Genomic DNA, 8,175 nt, shown 5'->3' with positions numbered 1-8,175 from the left:
AAGAAAGAAAGAAAGAAAGAAAGAAAGAAAGGAAGGAAGGAAGGAAGGAAGGAAGGAAGGAAGGAAGGAAGGAAGGAAGGAAGGAAGGAAGGAAAGAAAGAAAGAAAGAAGGAAGGAAGGAAGGAAGGAAAGAAAGAAAGAAAGAAAGAAAGAAAGAAAGAAAGAAAGAAAGAAAGAAAGAAAGAAAGAAAGAAAGAAAGAAAGACCAACATGGTTGAAGCCCCAAAGAACCACTTCCCAATTATATCTCATCTCTGTCCCTTAGAAGCTAATTATTGTCCTGAATTTGGAATTTATTATTCTAAGAAGTTTCTTTATACTTTTACTACCCACATCACACAATGCGTGTCTCTAAACCATATGTAAGTGGCATGCTTTTACCTTTATATGGCATTATAGCATATATTTTCTCCTGCACCTTGTCCTTTTTGCTGCTCTATGCTGTATTTGTGAGATTCATCATAGTACAGTACATTCTTAGCATGGAATAGTATATAGTAGTGAAAGAAAAAGAAGTGTAAATGATGTTCTGTATTTGTTCTTCCTCTGCATTGTAATGACCAGTGCCTTATTGTAGCCTCTCTGGCCTTTATACTTGGACCATTATCACTGTCTCAAGTCTCTACCTACTCTAAAGTAATTTCCAGTATACTGCCAGGCATGTGCCTAGAAACACTACTTTCAAGATACTAAATTGTGCAAAAATATTTAGTGAATCTCTGCTCTTTACCACATCATCAGGACCAAGCTCCCATGCCTAACTTTTAAAATGTCAATGCCATGCTCATATCCTTCAGCCCACCCTGAAGATCATCTGCAGTATCAGGGGGAAGTTCCCACATACATTCATGGTTTTCTGCCTCAACTGTCTGCACCCCTTCCTGCCTGTGGCTCTGGCTACGGGTGTGAGCTCAGCCTGCAGGAGGACAGGCAAGGGGAGTTATTGCCCCAGGCAATCAGGAAGCACAGAAGCTGGTAAATAAACACCCAGCTTTTTTCCCACAGTGGAGCACTCCTGAGATATGCTCTGTGTGGCCTTTTAGAAAGTCTCTAGGACAATGGAGCCCCAGTTGTCCGTAGTGATAACGCATTCATTCACCTACACTTTTTTGACTTTTTTCCTTTCCTATCTCACCTCCCCTCCCTACTGTCCATGTGTGCCTCATGAGTTCACCTCTCACAAAAACTACTTACACTTGAGTCCTTGCCTGAAGGTGTGCTTTTTAGACAATTGTTACCAAAATTGGCCCTAGATAGTTACCCTTAGGATAAGATTCTGGAATTGAATCACTTGCCAGTCAATGGCAAGGGGCATCCTCCTGCCAATGGTAAGTGGGGTCGTGATAAACCTGGTGGACTGCAGCCTCACACTTACTAAGATGCTCACCTGTGGTGGGTCAAGTACAGGTAGAGGGCTTTCTCTAGCATGGGAAAGATACAAGAGCAATGCAAATTGTAAAGATTCTAGAGTTAAATTTTGTTGTCAAACGTCCTAGACAGCTTAAAGAAAGAAAATTACAGTGTGTAATAGCCAGCCATCAACTCATGGCAAGCTGTAGGAACCAGAAAGCCTACAGGCATCTGTAGAGTTGCCGAGAAACCTATGCGTCCTGCAGCCAGCAGACAGACTATGCTGAAAGGCATGCCTAAGCTTTGATCTTAAAAGTGGTGGAGTTGCAAAGAGATTGAATTCGTAGCTTAAAATGTTCTCTAGATAAAAACCCGAAGTGCTAAAAAGGTAGCAGTAGGACCTATAAACTTAGGATGGAAATTTTGTGAGCTGATGACCTTAGGAATTTTGAACTTCCTGAATGCCCTCAGGAACTTTGAACTTTGGAGTCTGATGAACCCTCCACGGGTTCAGAAACAGCACCTTGCCCTTACTAGTAAAGAAGAGCATACCACGACCTGAACACTATCGCTTAAGAAAAATGCCATGCAAGATGGTATTTGACTGCTCAAAAATGACCCTTGCCTCCCCTCATTGTTTCTAGATCAAAAACTAGGGTCAATTCTCAGTACATCCCAGGTGAGGAAGTGCATTGATGCTGTGGGAGGAAATGAATTATCACCAGAATAGCTGAGGGATATGGTTTCTCTGTACTTGGGATAACCAAGAGAAAATGCCTGGAAACTGAAACGAGGACATGGGACTAAGGATGGTGAAGGGCACAATATAAGCTTGGATAGGAGATAATTTACTGGTAAAAGGGAACTTTTGTATGACTTAAAACTTAACCTCCTGGCAAAGGGTCCTGGAGTCTTTCCTAATACATTGCTGGAATAATAGCCCTTGATGATTGGAGAGGATAATGGCCTACAGCAAATTAGGTGGAGATGCCAGAACAGGCTGAGCAAAGTATTAAAGGGATCAGAAGGTCCAGTTTTAGCATCGGCTTGGGGTTGATATCCTGAATGTTGGGGTACTGTCCTTCAAAATGTGGTATATACGTTGATCAGATAGCCCATTACATGGTGCTATCTCCCCAGTAGCCAGAATATATAGTCTTGGAACCAAGGTTTTGTTTTACCTTTTTAGAAATCAAAACTGAGATATTTATAATAAATTCATTTCCTGATTTGTAGTAATATTAGCCTATTACATGTTAATATAAATAACATTTTATTAATAATAACTGTATTCGCCTAAAAAAATTTTAGTGAGAAGAGTGAATTGTTTTGTTTTATAAATCTGTCAGGTCTGGCTTGATTAAAGACATTTAGTCTTTAATTGTTAATAATGTAAGGACCTTCCATTCTGTCTTTTATTGCTCACGTAATGTAACTGTTGATAAAACTCATCACTGTAGAATCAACAACACATCCATGATGTTGCTCTCAAGAAATTCAGTCAGGTGAGAAATGCGTGGGAAATTGAGAAGTGAAACTTCAATAGAAGACTTTCAATTGACAACTTTCTTAGAACTCAACAACATGGACTCCATGAATGATCCATTTCTATTTTCGTTAAAGGACTCAATTATTAATTTAGAGATTATTTGTTTCTGTAGTCACTTGCTAAACAAGCTGTGTTACAATTATTCATTTACATATTTATTACTCATCATGAGTACACATCTGTCAAGCACATAATATATTCTGGATGTTCATTTTCAAAATGAATAGTACATCATTTCTACTTCTGAACAACACCAAATCCAGCCAAGGTAACAGACTGCAAAGAAATCATTACAATAAGTGGATATAGATTATACTAGCCATAGGAACAATGGAAGCCCATTTAACTCTACATTTAACGTGTAAATGGTAAACATTTAACGCTACCTGGAGAGGTCAAAGAAGGTTTTAACAAGGGAGCAGGCTTCAAGATGAAATCAGGAAGGACTAGTAGATTATTTTTCAGGTTGATAAGGTAAAGAAGATGGCAGAAGAGGTTTTATGAAGAGTTAACAGAAGGTACAAAATCACAGGGGCTTGAGGGACCACTGCATTTGCAGACATACAAACAATTTTGTGGTTGGGATATAGGCAGAGAAAGGAGGGAGACAGGCACTGAGAAGAGAAGACCATAAAGGCCTTACACAGCATAATGAGGAGTTCCTACTTTGTCCTGTAGAAGTGGGTTTTATGGCCAGGTATGACGGCCCATGCCACCTGCAATCCCAGCACTTTGGGAGGCCAAGACGGGAGGATAGCTAAAGCCCAGGAGGCGTAGATTGCAGTGAACTGAAATTGAGGGACTGCACTCCGGCTTGGCAACAGAGCAACACCCTGTTTCAAAAAAAAAAAAAAAAAACTTAATTTTATAAGAAAGAAGTGAGTTTCACATCTGCCGACACACTAGCCTAACAACAGTGCATGCATTTGTGAAATTGCTAGGGTATGAGACATGCAGATATTCTTTCAGATATTCCTTCACTTCTTACACAGAATATAATGATTGTCAGTCAATAAATTGAAAAAAAATATGCGGTGGGAGAGTGGTAGCAGCAGGAAAGAGAAGGTGGACATGGTGGCAAAAAATATACCACATTACAGCCCCATCGTAGCAGGTGAAAGAGATTTACAAGGTACCCCAGAATGTCAAAGGATGTCAAGATGCAAGATCGAGATTGCAAGAGCTCATGCCGCTGCTGTTTCCTTCCATCTGGGGAGGGAAAATGATACAAATTCTCACACAGACCTACACTCAACAATTCTCAAAGGCCTATTAAGTCTGCCCCAAGTTAGCTATGACCACTGGTCAGGAGTGGTGCCATGGGGAAAAAAAAAAAAAAAAAAAGGTGATCAGTTTTTTTGGCCATGCTCCATAATCAATAACCACATCACCATGGTGTGCTGCTGCTCTGTGCCCCATAAGATGGTCCCTTATTTTAACTTTAATGTTCCTCAGACCCTTCCAATGTACCGATAATGTCATTATAAGTTTCTAATGATTCAGTAAATGTTTCTATAGAGATCTTTGTAAAAATTTCTCCAATTCTTGAGGCCAAATAAAGAATATAGACATGCACTTTGGGAGGTTGAGGCGAGTGGATCACCTGAGGTCAGGAGTTCGAGACCATCCTGGCCAAAACAGTGAAACCCCGCCTCTACTAAAATTACAAAAAATTAGCAGGTCCTGGTGGCACATGTCTGTAGTCCCAGCTACTCAGGGGGCAGAGGCAGGAGAATCATTTGAACCCAGGAGGTGAAGGCTGCAGTGAGCTGAGATCACGCATTGCACTCCAGTCTGGGCAACAAGAGCAAAACTTCTTCTCAAAAAAAAAAAAAAAAAAATATATATATATATAGAGAGAGAGACATGATAACTTAAATACATGTCATATGAAAATATTGAAAACAAAAAAATGATTATTCATATTCCTATCATTTTTAGCAAAATAATGTAAGAAGTAGAACTATCCTATATGTTCATACTATGATGGTGGTTAATTTTAAACCTCCAGTTGACTGGCCACAGGGTACTCAGATTCAATGTTATTTCTGGGTATGTCTGGGAGGGTGTTTCTAGATGAGATTAGCATTTGAATCAGTGGACTCAGTAAAGTAGACTGCTCTGCCCAATGTGAGTGGGCATCATCCAATCCACCAAGGCTCTGAATAGAATAAAAAGTGGAGAAAGGAAGAAGTCATTATGTTTCTTTCCTGCCTCACTGTTTGAGCTTGAACATCCCATCTCATCTTCTCTGGCCCTTGGACTGGGATCTATGACATTGGCTCCCAGGCCTTTGGACTTGACCTGAGTTATCCAACTGTCTTTCTGGGATCCCCAACTTGGACAGCTGATTCTAAGTCTTCACAGCCTCTCAATCTGTGAGCCAGTTTCTCATTATAAACACACACACACACACACATACACACACACATAAACACACACATATCCTACTCATTCTGCTTCTCTGTAGAATACTGACTAATACTAATCATTTAGGACAACCTCCTAATATTACCGTATTTATAAAGATACATCTATCTAAGCTCACATGCGTTTTTTAAAAGAAAGATCAACAACAAAAAGACTGTTTTATACCCACAGACGTGTCCCATCCTATATTTTTTCCACCTAACAATTTCATGTACATACTTCCAGGTCTTGGTATAGTAATCCCCCCTTATCTGCAGTTTGCAGTTTTTCTTTCTGTGTTTCCAGTTACCCACAGTCAAACAGGGTCCAAAAACGTTAAGTGGAAAATTCAAAAAGTAAACAATTGATAAAGTAACAAATGGCATGCCATTCTGAGTAGACTGATAAAAGCTCAAGCCATCCCTCTCTATTCCACCTGGAACGTGACTCAACCCTTTCTCCAACATCTCCACACTATAAACACTACCCACCTGTCAGTCACTTAGTAGCCACCTCAGTTATTAGGTCAACTGTCCAGGTATTGCAGGGCTTATGTTCAAGTAATCCTTGTTTTACTTCATAATAGTTCCAAAGTGCAAGAGTCTTGTGCCTGATTTATAAATTCACTTTAACATAGGTGGTATGTACGTATAGGAAAAAACATAGCGCATAGAGGGTTTCATGTTATCCGAGGTTCCAGGCATCTACTGGGGGTCTTGGAATATACCCCCCATGGATTAGTGGGGAACTACTGTACATAGATCTACCTCTTCTGAAGATTCAACTGATTATAAAACATTGTCTTTGGGGCTTAAAAATGGGGGAGAAGAAATGGAGGAAAGAGAAAGAGATTGATTGAAAACAACAATACTTACATGATATTTACCACATAACATATCTCACTTTGTTGCTATGTAAATATACATATTAATATCCCAGTTTTGTCCGTGAGGAAACTGAGACACAAAGGAGCTAGATCGATATTAAATGATAAGGTTGGGTGGGATAAATCTTAGGCAGTGTGATGGTTAATATTGTCAATTTGATTAGATTGAAGGATGTGAAATATTGTTCCTGGGTGTATCTGTGAGGGTATTGCCAATGGAGATTAACATTTGAGTCAGTGGACTGGGAGACGCAGACCCGCCCTTAATATGGCTGGGAACCATCTAATCAGCTACCAGCACGGCTAGGATAAAAACAGGCAGAGGAACGTGGAAAGACTAGACTGGCTAAGTCTTCTGGCTTCCATCTTTCTCCCTTGCTGGAGGCTTCCTGCCCTCGAACATCGGACTCCAAGTTCTTCAGCTTTTGGACTCTTGGACCTACAGCAGTAGTTTGCCAGGGGCTCTCTGGCCTTCAGCCACAGACTGAAGGCTGCACTGTCAGCTTCCCTACTTTTGAGGTTTTGGGACTCATACTGGCTTCCTTGCTCCTTAGCTTGCAGACAGCCCATTGTGGGACTTGACCTTGTGATTGTGTGAGTCAATACTCCTTAATAAATTCCCTTTCAAATATACATCTATTCTATTAGTCCTGTGCCTCTAGAGAATGCTGACTAATACAGGCAGTCTGTTTCTTGGATCTTAACAATCAATCTCTGTACTGTTCTACCTTTGAAAAAGAAAGTAATCAATGTATTTGATATTATGGCAAAGAAGAAGTCACATCACACTTGGCTCTAAAAAGAGAAAACACTTAAGATATATTTTGGCAAACACTTTCAGTACATACAGGTTTGTTGCTTGTTTTTAAGTACTATTACTAACAGCCTTCAATGGAACGCAGTCTTGTGAACACTATTCTGGAAAATCCATGTGTTATAACAGAATACTCAGTGGCTGTTCAAGCTTCCACTTTTCACCTTTCCTAAATTTTATCATTTAGAGCTCTTGATGTGGCCTTTGAACTAAGGCTGAAAGTTGGGAAATAAACAGGACATTTCAGGAAAACCTAGATACTGTGTTTCTCAGAATGTTAGAACTGTCCAGAGGTAGACGGCGCTCTCACTGAGAACCATCAACTACCCTGGAGTCCAAGGTCTCAATCCTAGACTTTACAAATTGAAAACAAAGAAACAGTTCCCTCTTCTCTCTAATCCTCAAAAGCTTGGCACCCGGAAAACCTCTGGGACTGAACAAAGAAGCTCGATTGGATACAGGTGAATTCAGAACTTCTTCAGAACCAAGACTTCAGGTTGCACCAGTGCATTGGTGAGTTGATTCTCTGCTGGAATAAAGGTGAGTGTATTCGTCTATTTTCATGCTGCTGATAAAGACATACCCAAGACTGGGCAATTTATAAAGAAAAAGAGGTTTAATGGACTCAGTTCCACATGGCCTGGGAGGCCTCACAATCATGGTGGAAGGTGAAAGGCACGTCTTACATGGTGGCAGACAAGAGAGAATGAGAACCAAGCAAAAGGGATTTCCCCTTTTTATAAAACCATCAGATTTCATGAGACTTATTCACTACCACGAGAACACTATGGGAGAAACCACCCCCATGATTCAACTATCTCCCCCTGGGTCCCTTTGCACAACACACAGGAATTATGGGAGCTACAATTAAAGCTGAGATTTGGGTGGGGACACAGTCAAACCATATCAATGAGAAACAAACATAAATTTGAAAAATTTTTCCTCCATAAACCCTGACCAGAGTCTCTCTCTTCTGAATATCTCATATTTTGAGGCAAGCAAGATACAAGTAATAGGATGACAAAAAGAGCAAAATAAAGGAAAAAGAGAAAATGACAGGGATAACTGATGGGTGGGTGGGAGAGAGGTGGGGGTGCTCAGAGAGAAGACAAAGGCAAAGAAGAGGTGTAAGAAAAGCCAGAGAGGACAGAGAGTGTAGTGAGTATT

Source organism: Colobus angolensis, unplaced genomic scaffold (genome assembly GCF_000951035.1).
Source record: "Colobus angolensis palliatus isolate OR3802 unplaced genomic scaffold, Cang.pa_1.0 Scaffold1, whole genome shotgun sequence".
NCBI classification, from domain to species: Eukaryota; Metazoa; Chordata; class Mammalia; order Primates; family Cercopithecidae; genus Colobus; species Colobus angolensis.
This window is presented reverse-complemented; position numbering follows the sequence as displayed.